Source organism: Halichoerus grypus, chromosome 9 (genome assembly GCF_964656455.1).
Source record: "Halichoerus grypus chromosome 9, mHalGry1.hap1.1, whole genome shotgun sequence".
Classification (NCBI taxonomy): domain Eukaryota; kingdom Metazoa; phylum Chordata; class Mammalia; order Carnivora; family Phocidae; genus Halichoerus; species Halichoerus grypus.
In genome coordinates, this window is record NC_135720.1 from 40,316,418 (window position 1) to 40,329,380 (window position 12,963).

General features: G+C 34.6%; 1 long non-coding RNA gene across 1 annotated transcript in view; it reads left to right on the plus strand.

Moving 5' to 3' along the window:
* Positions 1-1,413: 1,413 nt before the first annotated feature.
* The window catches only part of LOC118533343 (uncharacterized), a 193,447-nt gene continuing 181,897 nt past the window's right edge, over positions 1,414-12,963 (plus strand). The window contains exon 1 of the long non-coding RNA XR_013440904.1: positions 1,414-1,735. This is a non-coding gene — a long non-coding RNA (uncharacterized LOC118533343). The remainder of the gene's footprint in view (positions 1,736-12,963) is intronic.

The following is a 12,963-nucleotide window of genomic DNA, read 5'->3' on the forward strand; positions in this document are numbered from 1 at the left end:
AACTTTGGCTTTACCTACTATGTTGACATATGGGAATGTACATACTACCTGCATATATAAAATACACAAATTTACGTATACGCAGAGATATTAATAAAGTAATAAATTCTGTTCCTTACTTTTGCATATGTAACTTTTACTATGATAAGGCTAACATTTAATGAGATAAATGCCCATGACTGTTATTGGTGTCCTTACTGCAGTTTTAAAAAATACGTTACAATACTCTTATGGCTTATGTATTCTTTCTACTTTAATGATGAAGAAACTGAGGCACAGGGTTGCCAAGTTACTTGTTCGGTATCATTCTAGTGATAAGTTGTATAGTAAGAATTTGAAGATGAGCCCTCTGAGTACAGATTCTGTTAATCATTTTGCCACACAACATTTAATATTAATTTATAAGTTACTAATTAGGTGGCTATAAGAGGAAAACAATTAATTGGATGATGATTAAGACTGCTGTGAAAATATAGATAAAGTAATCAGAAATATTTATTGCTGTTTATATGTTACTTGGTATAGGAAAGTTAATTTACTGAAATTATTTTAGGTTTTAAATACTTTAAAAAAATTAAATGTATCCTGGTTTAAAAGATAGAGTCCAACTAATATGAAGAAATTTCAGAGAGCATCCAGAAAGATTCAAACAGGGAGCTTTCTCATTTATTCTTTTTTAGGGAATTATAGGCTCATGTATCAAATCTGTTTACCATAGAGGCTCTTGGTCCTTTGATTTCAGAAAAAATGTTCATATAGTTAGGATAAAGTTCTAGGAAGCCTGTAGATGGCAGCAACTTCCTACTGTTGGGTATTTGCTATTCATAAGCACTTTTGGCTGAAAAGCAGATTGAAACTAGATGTAGGACTGCAATCTGTGGTGGCTATGTACAAACGGACGCAAGTGGAGGTATATTCTCTATTTGGCTTTCCAAAAGCAATTTTCTGTAACTGATTTTGAAAAGCTGTGCCACGCCTTTTATTTAAATAAGGATTGAATCACATTTGTCTGGATCTGAAAGGAAAAGCTGAAGCAAAAGCAGGGCATTCTCAGCAAAAGCAATATCCGGGAGCATTCTGTTATCATTTTTTGATGTTGCATTTAGGGTTACACCATTTTTGTAAATACAGTGACCAGCATGATTTATGTGGAATTCCAAAAGCGATGATCCAGTAAATTTACTAACAGTTCCAGTAAATTTGCTTCATGAATCCCACATCTGGTGATTGCCTTCTGCTCTTGGCATTTTCTGCCTAATATACCATGTAATGTTGTTCAAATCGAGAGTTTTATTTTGTCAAATCATTCACTGGAGAGGCTAGTGAAGCCTTTTACTGTGTATTAAACAATCAAAGCCATGGATGATTTGGATTGCCTTGCCTTCAAAGGCTTTATTAGAGTTGTCAAGGAAAAATGCCATCCATTCTCCTATTGCCCTTTAAACAAATTTACTTAAATATCTTGGATGCTTCTTATTTTTATGTTAAATATCATAGAACTATTAAGATTGCTATAATTATGGCAACTCCATGTGATCAGCATCTCTCTTTGGATTGATTGACTGGTATTGATGAGAAAGGATGGCCCATTAGTATGTTTCAGTAGAATTAGAACATTGGGTCTCTGGCCCACCAGATATTTGGAACTTTTGCAGTACTGTTTGAATTTAAAGAAACGGAGAGAAACATTTGGTGGATATTACCCTGCATGAGTTGTCCTCTGACGGACCGTCAGGTAAGTTTTGGCATAACTGTATTACTCGGCCTGATTTCTGACATCTGTTTTTTTTTTGGTCAATGGGCCAGAATCCTAAAAAATATTTTTGGGAGCAGGACACCTTGTTCAAAAGTTGACAAGTCCAAGTAAAGTAAATATTCATGTTCACTAAAACCAAATGCAAGATGAGATGAGCCAAAAATATTTATGGGAGCTCATTTTCTTTATGTAATTGGTCCTAAAGGGAAGATGAAAGCTAAAGAACTCCAGGGATTTGCCTTTAGTTTTACACTGTCATGGATACAATGAACATAAATTGATGCACAATTTATATAATAGAATGCCTTTACAATTCTGACGTGTAAGGGCAAGAGAAGCATCTGTTTTCTGTTAATTTATTGAAGAAGTTTCTTTATATAACCATCTCCAGGGATATGATTAGCACCACAAAGTCATTTTATAGTAAAATGCTTAATGGACTAACTCTGTTCTATAGTAGAACTGTCATGCAGTTTTTTTTAATTGTTTAAAATAAAAGAGGCTATCAGGATAGTCAGTTTCTGTCATTTATAGAAGTGTTTAATGAACCAGAGAAAACTATCCTTACTTTCTCTATACTTACTGGCACCGTGCTCAACAACAAAGCTGAAATAGTGAGTGTCAGTGGTCCAGAGGAATTTGGTTTTAGTGTAACAGATCAAAAATTTTAAAGGCTATTTGTTAGAGCCATAGGAGATTATTCCCAATTTTAACTGCATATCAGAAACTTGAAATTCATGAATTCATATGATAAATATTTGCTTTATGCAGCAATATTCTAGTGAATGAGAGAGACATGTTTCTCACCCCTATGGAATCTGGGTTTTTCCAGGGGAGAGATTAAAAAACTAATTTTACCAGTGTATCATGAAGATAGTCAAAAGAAAGGTCTACTGTAATGTGGGGTTTAAAAGAAGGTTCCTTTAGAGTTAATTTTTAATTCTTTATCTAAAATAAAATAGGATTTTGGCATAGTTTGCCTATTTCCACTGATGAATGGAAACTCTACTTTTGTGTAGTATGGTTATGGGACAACTCAAAGAGCAAAATATGCAGGAATTAGGAAAAAGAAGTTGACATTCTCTGTTACCAAAAACATGGATATGTTGGTGCTGTGGGTTCTTAATAACAAATCTCTCACACATGTGAGATGGACATTTATTTAAATGAGAGAGGATATATTTATGTTTTAGAAAAGAATTTAACTCCCGTTTAAATAAATTAAATTTGATTTTTAAGTTACTTTGTAAGATGATCCACAGCAGAATCATACAAGTGGATTAAGTTTTCCTGAAAATAGGCTGAAATTTAATGGAATATTTCCTAAGAAACGGCATGTTGGATTTGGGTAAATATAAATCTGTAGAAAAACAAGTCAGGAAAATATGTGATGCTTAGTTCTGTGTACATGTTTGTCTAATTCTTGTGAAAATGAGGTCAGACTCATAAAGCATCAACACTTTATCCCAGAGCCTGAAGAAGACAAAAAGCTATTCACACTTTTTAGATTGAGTTCTTACAATTTCCAAAATATAAGGGATTGGTTAACAGTGATAGAATATGATTTTAATAATGGAATAGTTTTTTAAAGCTCAAAAGTTTTTGGAAATGTTTGAAAGTGAGAGAAAGAGAGGCTGTCAAAAACAAATTCAATGGGGGAAAAGAAACACACACACAGGAAAGAGAAATATAAAATGACGAACAATCAAAATGACAAAATTCAGTTCCTGAACATGCAGATAAGTAAACTGTCCTTTTGATGCCAGAAATCTTTCTTGCACTTTTAAAATATATGCAAAAATGCACTAACTGTCCATGTTTCAGACACGATACTTTTTAGTAAAAATTTGTTTTTATCTACTCAGCCTGTGATATGTTCTCAAATCTTGTTAGCTAAGTTAACAGATGTCTGCTCATCAGTCTTATCAAAGTTTCTTTGGTGATGTGTGTTATTTCTTATCCAGAATTTTGTTTTGTTTCTTTAAAATATAAATCTCTATAATTTGTTCTGAAGTTAATATTAGCCCAGGTAAATTAGTCTAATGCTATTCAGATTCCTATTAAATCGAACATGAGTAAAAAATATGGCAAAACTGATCATTTTCATTTTTTTGCAGAAGTTATTCTGCTGGTTACTTATTTTCTTGATTTGATTTGTGTTTAGTTCCTAGAAATCTCCTCTTCAAAGAGATTTTCAAAGAAAGCACTTGCTCTCCTGCTGATGTGTGGTGTATACAGATTCCTGCTCAAAATAGACAAATTTGAGGATGTTTTGTGCACGTTAATAATGATGGAAATGATTTCCTTGATATTTACCAGTTGTCTGCTGTATTCAAACATAGTGCTACTGATGGTGTTTAATGCACTAGACTTATTTGTTGAGGTGAAGAAAATAATCAAGGAAAGATTTACTAAGTCTTTGAACCCATAAAACATTTTAAAAGTTATTATTATGCAAAGGATAGCGACCATCTGTTCTCTATCTCCATTGAAGCCAGAACATGGGGAAATAAACTTAAATTGCAGTATGAGGTAGTTAGGTTAGAGTAATTGAGAAATTTCCTGACAGGGTTATTAAACACTAAAATGAATCAGGAAGAGAGGTTGTGAAATCCTAGATTCCTTTTTCCTTATTATTTAAAAAAAATCCCTCCCGCCCTTTATTCTGCTAGTTTGGCTTGTAAGCTGATAGACTTCTCAAGATTTAGTTGTCTGTACCTATGATTTCACAAATGTTGTTTCTTTCAAGGGTTAATGCCAGAGGGAGGGCTGTGAAAAACTAACAATAATCAAATAATAGCCAAGATTTGTTGGATTTTTTTTTATTATGTAGTAAGCTCTGTGTGAAGAACTTTGCAACCACTTTCCCATTCAAATATGGTTATGAATAAGGTAGTTCAGTCTATGTGGATTCCATATGTGTTCAGCATTCAAGTTGATGATGGCTGCACACACACCGAAGAACTCATTCCTGGCAGCAGACTTTTATGTCTCTTAAACTTACTATAAAGATTGAAGAGTCACTTCAAAAACAGCAGTAATTCCCTTATTTTGAGAGGGACAGAATGCAGCATGAGGGATGATTTGGCCAGGTCGCTTTGGATGTGTTTATATGGCACAGAGAACTTATCACTTTCATGGAGCTGTATCAGGGAACTCATTATTTCCAAAGCTCCATGTTGTCTCTGATGATAACATGATTATGAGTGCTCCTGGGTTAAGAGTGTGCCGTGATTAATTCAGTGAGCTGAAGATCATTGTGTTTTCCTTCCAAAAGGCAGAATGCATTTCTGTAAAAGAATGGACTGGAGTGGCTGTCAGTATTCATAATACAGGAATGGCTCCAGACATTTGAAGCCCAAATACCAATATCCATCTCATTGCCATCCCTTCCTTCTTTGCAGCAAAATCTTCCCTCTAGGTTTTCATAATGGGTAGGTCTCAGATCCCCTGAATTTGCCAGTCCTGTGTAATGAAACTTATTTTTGCTTTTATTCCTTTGATTGTAAACTTGAGCAACAGAAATAGGTCTTGATTTCACAATCTTGTAAGCATGCCCAACAGTTTAGTCAATGGGAGATGCAGTAATCCCCACTGAAAAATAATTATGGTGAAAATATGTAAGTTGGCACAGTTTGCTAGAATCCCGAGTTGATGAAAAGAAAGAACATTTTCCACTTTTGATAAGGCTTCCCAAATGCACTCATTTTCTTTAGCTATTATTACACTACTGTTGCTGTTTCCATGATTTCTAGCCTAAGTTTCATGAATATTAGAAATTTCCAAGGGTGGGAGTAATTAACAAGAAGTCCAGAAATCTGAGTTCTAATCGAGGCTTGCCATTTGAGTCACCAGGATTAAATTGACCCAGGCTTCAAGATTGAAACAGACTTTCTTTGTGGCTTTTACATTGTTTTAAATTCTAAATATATATGTTTTAGAAGAACAGCAATCAAAAGCAGCATAGAGGTATGCATAAAGCCAGATATTTGCACGGCTTCGGTAATTCACCGAATGTAAATTAAGCACCTTTAAAAAAATGAGTGAATAATTCATTAAGTTTTGTCATTGCCTTCTTGGCTTTGTTTAAATTTTTTTCTTTTTCCTTCTTTTTAAAATAGTTGCTAGAACTCGGTCATCCCCATCCATGGGGGCAAGTGGCCTTTAAACCTTTTTGGTTTACAAGAGGGCAGTATAATACTGTGCACCCTTGTTTTGGCTCTATAATTAGATACTCCTGACTGTTAGCAGTGTGAATTTGGACAAGATCATAACCTCTTTTTGCTTGACTATGAATATGGGGATAATAATGAGGATCTGATGAGATAACTCAGATAAAATCACGAACACAGTTCTATCCCATATGCTACGTTCCACGAATGTCCTTTCTCCTCTTCCTCTTCTTACTTCTGCTCTTTCTCCACTTCCAAAGGCTTCTTTGAGTTCTAGAACCTTTTGAAAAACTTATGAGAGCTTTGAGTACAGAAAATGAGCAGATGTCTCTATATTTTGAATTGGACCCAAATCATTCAAATTATTCAAATGATTGATTCATAATGTAGGTGATATAAATAGATGGTAGATAATTTAATACTTGATACATTTCAAGTCTTTTATTTTGATTAAAAGATAAAATGAAGACTGTAGGTGCTTAGATGTATTTTACCTTGTTTGTCTTTAATTCTGCTTTATGACTTATTTTTTTATTAATTGTTTACTAAACTTTTTATTTTGGAATAACTTTAATTTGTAAAAAAGTTGCAAAGATAGTACAGAGAGTTCTCATATCTTCATTATCTGTGTTCCCCTGTTGTTACTATTTTATATAACTGTGGTACATTTGTCACAACTAAGAAACCAACATTGGTACAGATTTTATTCAGATTTAATTGGTTTTTCTCACTAATGCTTTTTGCTATTCTAGGATTCTATCTTGGAATAGAAATTGCATTTATTCAACATGTCTCCATAGTCTATTCTGGGTTGTGAGATCTTTCCTTAATTTTCATGACCTTCACAATTTTGAAGAATATTGATCATTTTGTAGAATGTCCCTCAATTTGGGTTTGTCTAATATTTTCTCATGATTAGACTGGGGTTATGAGTTTTAGAGAAGAATACCAGAGTTGAGTGCCATTCTCGACATATCCCATACCCCATATAAGGAGTATATGCTATCAACAGGACTTACCACTATAGGTATTGACATTGATCACCTGGTAGAAGTAGTGTTTTTCAGGTTTCTCCATGGTAAAATTATTTTCCCTTCCTTTTTATATTCTGTGCTTTGGAAGCAAATCATTAAATCGAGGCTACTTTCAAGGGGCAGAGGATGTAATACTATTTTAAAATTATTCATTTGCTAATCAGCAGAACCAAAGGCATAAGGTAATGCTTTGACTTTCTTAGAAAAAAAAGGCATAAATAAAATTGTGGATCTCCTGACCTTTTTTGAGTCACTGTCCCATGATGGAGTATGACATTCGGAGTAGGAATAAGCTGTCATTATTTTCCTGTCCCATCAGTTGGGATGAATGGGAGCAGAGCTGATAAAGGCCAATTTTATGCTGACATGATAAAGTGAGTTAATCCAAATTCTCATGAAGGCATTGAACAAGATCCTAAAATAGTGACTCAATATGTCATACCATCATCCTTGCCATATCCAGACTAGTAGCCCATTTTATGTTCAGTTTACACAAACCTTAGAAGAAATAACAATGATTTGCGCAATGGATACAACCCTTGACTTGGACCATAGCTAATTTCTCTCCCACTACTAGTTATTGAGTACTTATTATGTGCTTGAAGCTTTTCAGGCATTTTTAATACTTGATCCTGCTTATAAAATAATTTTATAAAATAGGTGTTAATAGCCTTATTTTATAAGGAAATTGAGACTTACAGAGGTCAGGTAACTTGACCATACCAGTAAGAGTTGGCTCTAGAAGTTAATATAAGTTTCTTCATTCCAAAGTGCATGATTGTTCCACTCTATGTGAATTACATATACATGAGATATAATTTAAAAGTTCTGTCATAACAGCAAAAAGTCTGAGAGTATGGGTTTTTTGTTAGTTAATTTAATAATACCATTAAGATTTTTGCTATTATAATTTAAGATTAATAGTATTTCATTTGGGTACAGCAATATAAAAGTAATTTGGTGATCATGCTATCCCCAGATTCAAGTAAATTTTGAATATTATTGCATTGCCAAAATTCTCCAGGTGGATAAAAATTCATTACATTAAAAAGCATTCAGCTGAAGGTGCTGCTGGAAGCAATCTTATTTCATTTTCCTCAGCATGCACACTTGCTGCTAATTTTGTTTTTGTATTGAAAGTCAGAATCAAAAAAAATGTTTAACATTCAAGATACAGGGGGAAATCAAATCAGAGATCTGTCTTGAATAGTGTTTGAAAGAAGTTTATCTTTAGGCATCCTGTTCCTAATTCTCAAAGATACTTAAAAATATTAAAAGTCATTGAGTATGGAAAAATCCACAAATTCCTACAAAACTTTATAAAATTATTTTTCCTGGTAGCTGAACAAAGAGCTGAATTATACCCAAATATATAGGTGAAAAGTCCATTCCGTGTACCCATTTGGATAAACCTCACTATCTGAACATGGGCTCCCCACTCAGTGGGGAGTCCGCTTCTCCCTCTTCCTCTGTGGCCTCCCACCCCCATTTGTATGCACTGTTCCTCAAATAAATAAATAAAATTTAAAAAAGAGGAGGTGACTTTTAAAAAATTCTTCCTTACCACCTTTGTTATAGTTTTTATTTTACTCCAATCACTTTCTATTATTACCTAGGTCCTTCTTGCAAAGTGGAAAAAATATAGTCTTTAAAACCTTGGTGTGAGGTGGAATCCATATTTTTAAAGAGAAACCCTTAGTAGGAACTAGTGGCATCCGGATAGGAAACATTTTGGGTAATTAGACTATAAAGTCATTCAAAATCTACTCTTTTCTAAGGTCTTTCTACGGTTGATTTTTTTAAAGTTTTTATTTAAATTCCAGTTAGTTAATATACAGTGTAATATTAGTTTCAGGTGTATAATATAATAATTCAACACTTCCATACAACACCTGGTGCTCATCACAAGTGCACTCCTTAATCCCCATCACCTACTTAACCTGTCCTCCCAAAGCAATCTACACATTTAATGCAATCCCTATCAAAATATCAAAAGCATTTTTCACAGAACTAGAACAAATAATCCTAAAATTTGTATGGAACCACAAAAGACCCTGAATAGCCAAAGCAGCCTTGAAAAAGAAAAGCAAAGCTGGAGATATCACATATCCAGACTTCAAGTTATGATGGTATTTTATTTATTTTTTAATGATTTGGTTTTTAAAAGATTTTATTTATAGAAGAGAGGGAGAGTGCATGTGCATGAGCAGGGGGCGGGAGGGGCAAAGGGAGAGGGAGAAGCAGGCTCCCCACTGCCAGGGAGCCTCATGTGATGCGGGGCTGGATCCCAGGATTCTGGGATCATGACCTGAGCCAAAGGCAGATGCTTAACAGACTGAACCATCCAGGCACCCCTATGATTGATATTTTAAAAACTAGCTACAAGAAACAAGGACAACTTATTCATTCAATAATATTTATTATATGCTTACTGTGAGCCAGTGCCTGGCTCACAGTGGTCAAAATTGGGCTACTCTTATGGAGTGGCTACTCTTTTTTTAAATTTTAAATTTAAAAATTTTTTTTAAAGATTTTATTTATTTGACATAGAGAGATAGAGACAGTGAGAGAGGGAACACAAGCAGGGGGAGTGGGAGAGGGAGAAGCAGGCTTCCCACGGAGCAGGGATCCTGATGCGGGGCTGGATCCCAGGACCCTGGGATCATGACCTGAGCCGAAGGCAGACGCTTAACCACTGAGCCACCCAGGCGCCCCTAGAGTGGCTACTCTTATAAAGCTTATATTCTAGAAGGATGATGCGGTAATAAGAAAACACATATACACACACATCACACATACACAGAAGTAAATATTTGTCAAATGGTAGTAAGTGGAAAGAATTAAAAATAGCAAAATAAATTGTGCTTATATAAAGTGATGGGATTGGCAGGAGATTGATGGCAATGATGACAACAAACTTTTTTTTTCCCCTTTATTTCTTAGGGCAGTTTTAGGTTCACAGTAAAATTGAATGGAAAGTACAGAGATTTCCCATATAAGCTCTGGCCCCATATGAGCACAGCCTGTCTAACTCTATCAGCATCTCATATCAGAGGGGAACATTTGTTACAGTTGTTGAACCTACATTGAGACATCATCACCCAAATTCCATAGTTTATATTACAGTTCACTCTTTATTTTGTACATGCTATGGGCCACCATTATAGTATCTTATAGAATAGTTTCACTGCCCTAAAAATCCTCTGTGTTCTGCATGTTCGTCCTTCTCCCCTCCCCAACTCCTTGCAATCATTGATCCTTTTACTATCTTCATAGTTTTGTTTTTTCCAGAATGTCATATATTTGAAATCACAGAGTAGGTAGCCTTTTCAGATTGGCTTTTTTTTTTTTTCAGTTAGCAATATGCATTTAAATTTCCTCCAGGTTTTTTCATGGCTTGATAGGTCATTTATTTTTAGGGCCGAGTAATATTCCATTATCTGGATGCACTACAGTTTATTTGTCCATTTACCGACTGAAGGCCATCTTGGTTGCTTCTAAGCTTTGTCAGTTATGAATAAAGCTGCTATAAATATCTGTGCAGGTTTTTTTGTGAACATAAATTTTCAGCTCCTTTGGGTTAATGTCAAAGAGTATGATTGCTGTTGTATGGTAAGAATATGTTTATTTTTTTTTAAGATTTTATTTGTTTATTTGAGAGAGAGAGAGAGCAAGCAAGAGAGCATGAGTGGGGGAAGGGAGAGGGAGAAACAGACTCCCCTGCTGAGCAGGGAGCCCGATGCGGGGCTGGACCCTGGGATCATGACCTGAGCTAGAGGCAGATGTTTAACGACTGAGCCACCCAGGCTCCCCAGTTTTCAATTTTCTAATGACATGTTGAACATCTTTTAATATGCTTATTTGCTATCTTAATACCTTCTTTAGCAAGGTGTCTGTTGAAGTCTTTTGCTTGTTTTTTAATTGGGTTCATTTTCTTATTGTTGAGTTTTAAGAGTTCTTGGATAACATTCCTTCATTAGATATGTCTTTTGTGAATATTTTCTCCCAGTCTGTGGCTTGTCTTCTCATTCTCTTGACAGCGTAAACTTTTGCATATGGTAATATTAGAAAAATGAAATAAAAATAGCTTCATCTTAGGGATGTTCTTAACAGATTGAGGAAAAAAGCACTGTACATAAAGTAGACTAATCCATGATATGCTTTATTTTTTTTGTCTCAGTTAAATTTCTAGTATCTTGAAAACACTGCCCTTTATATACTAGGCAACATACAAACACATTACACATGCTATTTCATTTAACCCTCACAATGATCCTATAAGGTAAATAGGATTACCCCCACTTTTGTTTTACAGCTAAGGAAATTGAGACACAAATAGGTTAGACAGTTCATTTGGGATCACATAATCAGTAAGTTGTGAAGATAGGATTAGGATGCCAAGACTGTCTTACTCCATAGCCTGATTGTTTTTTTGTTTCTGTTACATTGTAGTCTGTCAGTACCTATTTTTTTCTTGTCCCCATCTCTCCAAGATTTGTAGTCTGACCATGATAGCTTTATTCTGAAGGATCAGGCTCACCTCAGTTCCTGAACCAATATTGAAATAAGTAGGATCAAAATACAAACAATAATACTCTTTGAGTACGTACAAATAAATAACTTGGGAAAGTCAAAGTATAGTACAAGTATAGTATATTATTTTGGAATCTTTGGACATCTCTTTGGCAAATAGGTCTTTTTGTTGAGGTATATTTCATTTTTTTTTTTTAAAGACTTTTTTTTTTATTTATTCATTCGAGACACAGAGATACAGAGAGTGAGAGAGAGCATGGGCAGGGGGAGAAGCAGACTCCCTGCAGAGGAGGGAGCCCAATGCGGGGCTCGATCCCAGGACCCTGGGATCATGACCTGAGCCGAAGGTAGGCGCTTAACCATCTGAGCCACCCAGGTGCCCCAAGTTATATTTCATTTTAAAAACAAATTATAAGGATAGAAAAGCAAGTTAAGTGTTCAGGCAAGTCCAGTATGTCAGGCATTCCATGGGAAAAAAGACCTGTTTTCTGTAATAAGTCAAACATATGAATAAAAAATGGAGGGGGAACCTCGGATTTGAAATAAATGATAACCAAATGTAATGTGGGTGTTGTTTGGATCCTGATTCAAACAAATCAACTTTAAAGAGATGATATCAAGGAATGATTGCTGTTTTTGTTTGTTGTGAGAATGGTAGTGTGATCATAGATTTATATATTTATATATTCTTAGTATATATTAAATATATTACATATATATTAGAGTTGAATACTGAATTGTGTAAAATAGAATGATACAGTGTCTGAGAAATGATACATGGAAAACAAAAATGAAACAAGTGTAGCAAAATTGTGATAATTATTGAATCTGGTTGATGGGTATATAAGATTCATTGAATCATTCTCTTTGATTTTATGAGGCAATATTTTCATAATAAAAATTAGAGCCCAAGACAAAAATGAAAATGTGCCATTGTATGTATTTCTCTAAATAAGGTGTACAGCAAAAACATATTTAAGAAATCAGGTATATTTTAGGAGGGGAGGAGCAAGATGGTGGAAGAGTAGGAGACCTAAATTTCGTCTGGTCCCAGGAATTCAGCTAGATAGGGATCAAACCATTCTGAACACCTACGAACTCAACAGGAGATCGAAGAAAAGAATAGCAGCAACTCTCTGAACAGAAAAGCTACCACTTTCTGAAAGAGTCATATTCTAGCCCTTCATAGTAGTTAACCTTATTTTTGGTATATATTTATATATAAGTTGTTCTCTCTTTAAAATTTTGGGATACAGTTTCTTCAAACAGACCAAAATATACCCTAAATCTCTAGTGTATGGTTTTGTTCTAGTCTCCTTCCTGCTCACATTCTCTCCTCCCTCTTTTTTTTTTTTTTAATTCCTCTTCTTTCTTTTTTCAACCAACTTCTTATCAATTCCTTTTATAAAATCTTTTATAATTTTTATCTTTACAGTCATATTCCATCCCTTCATCATATTTACCCTTA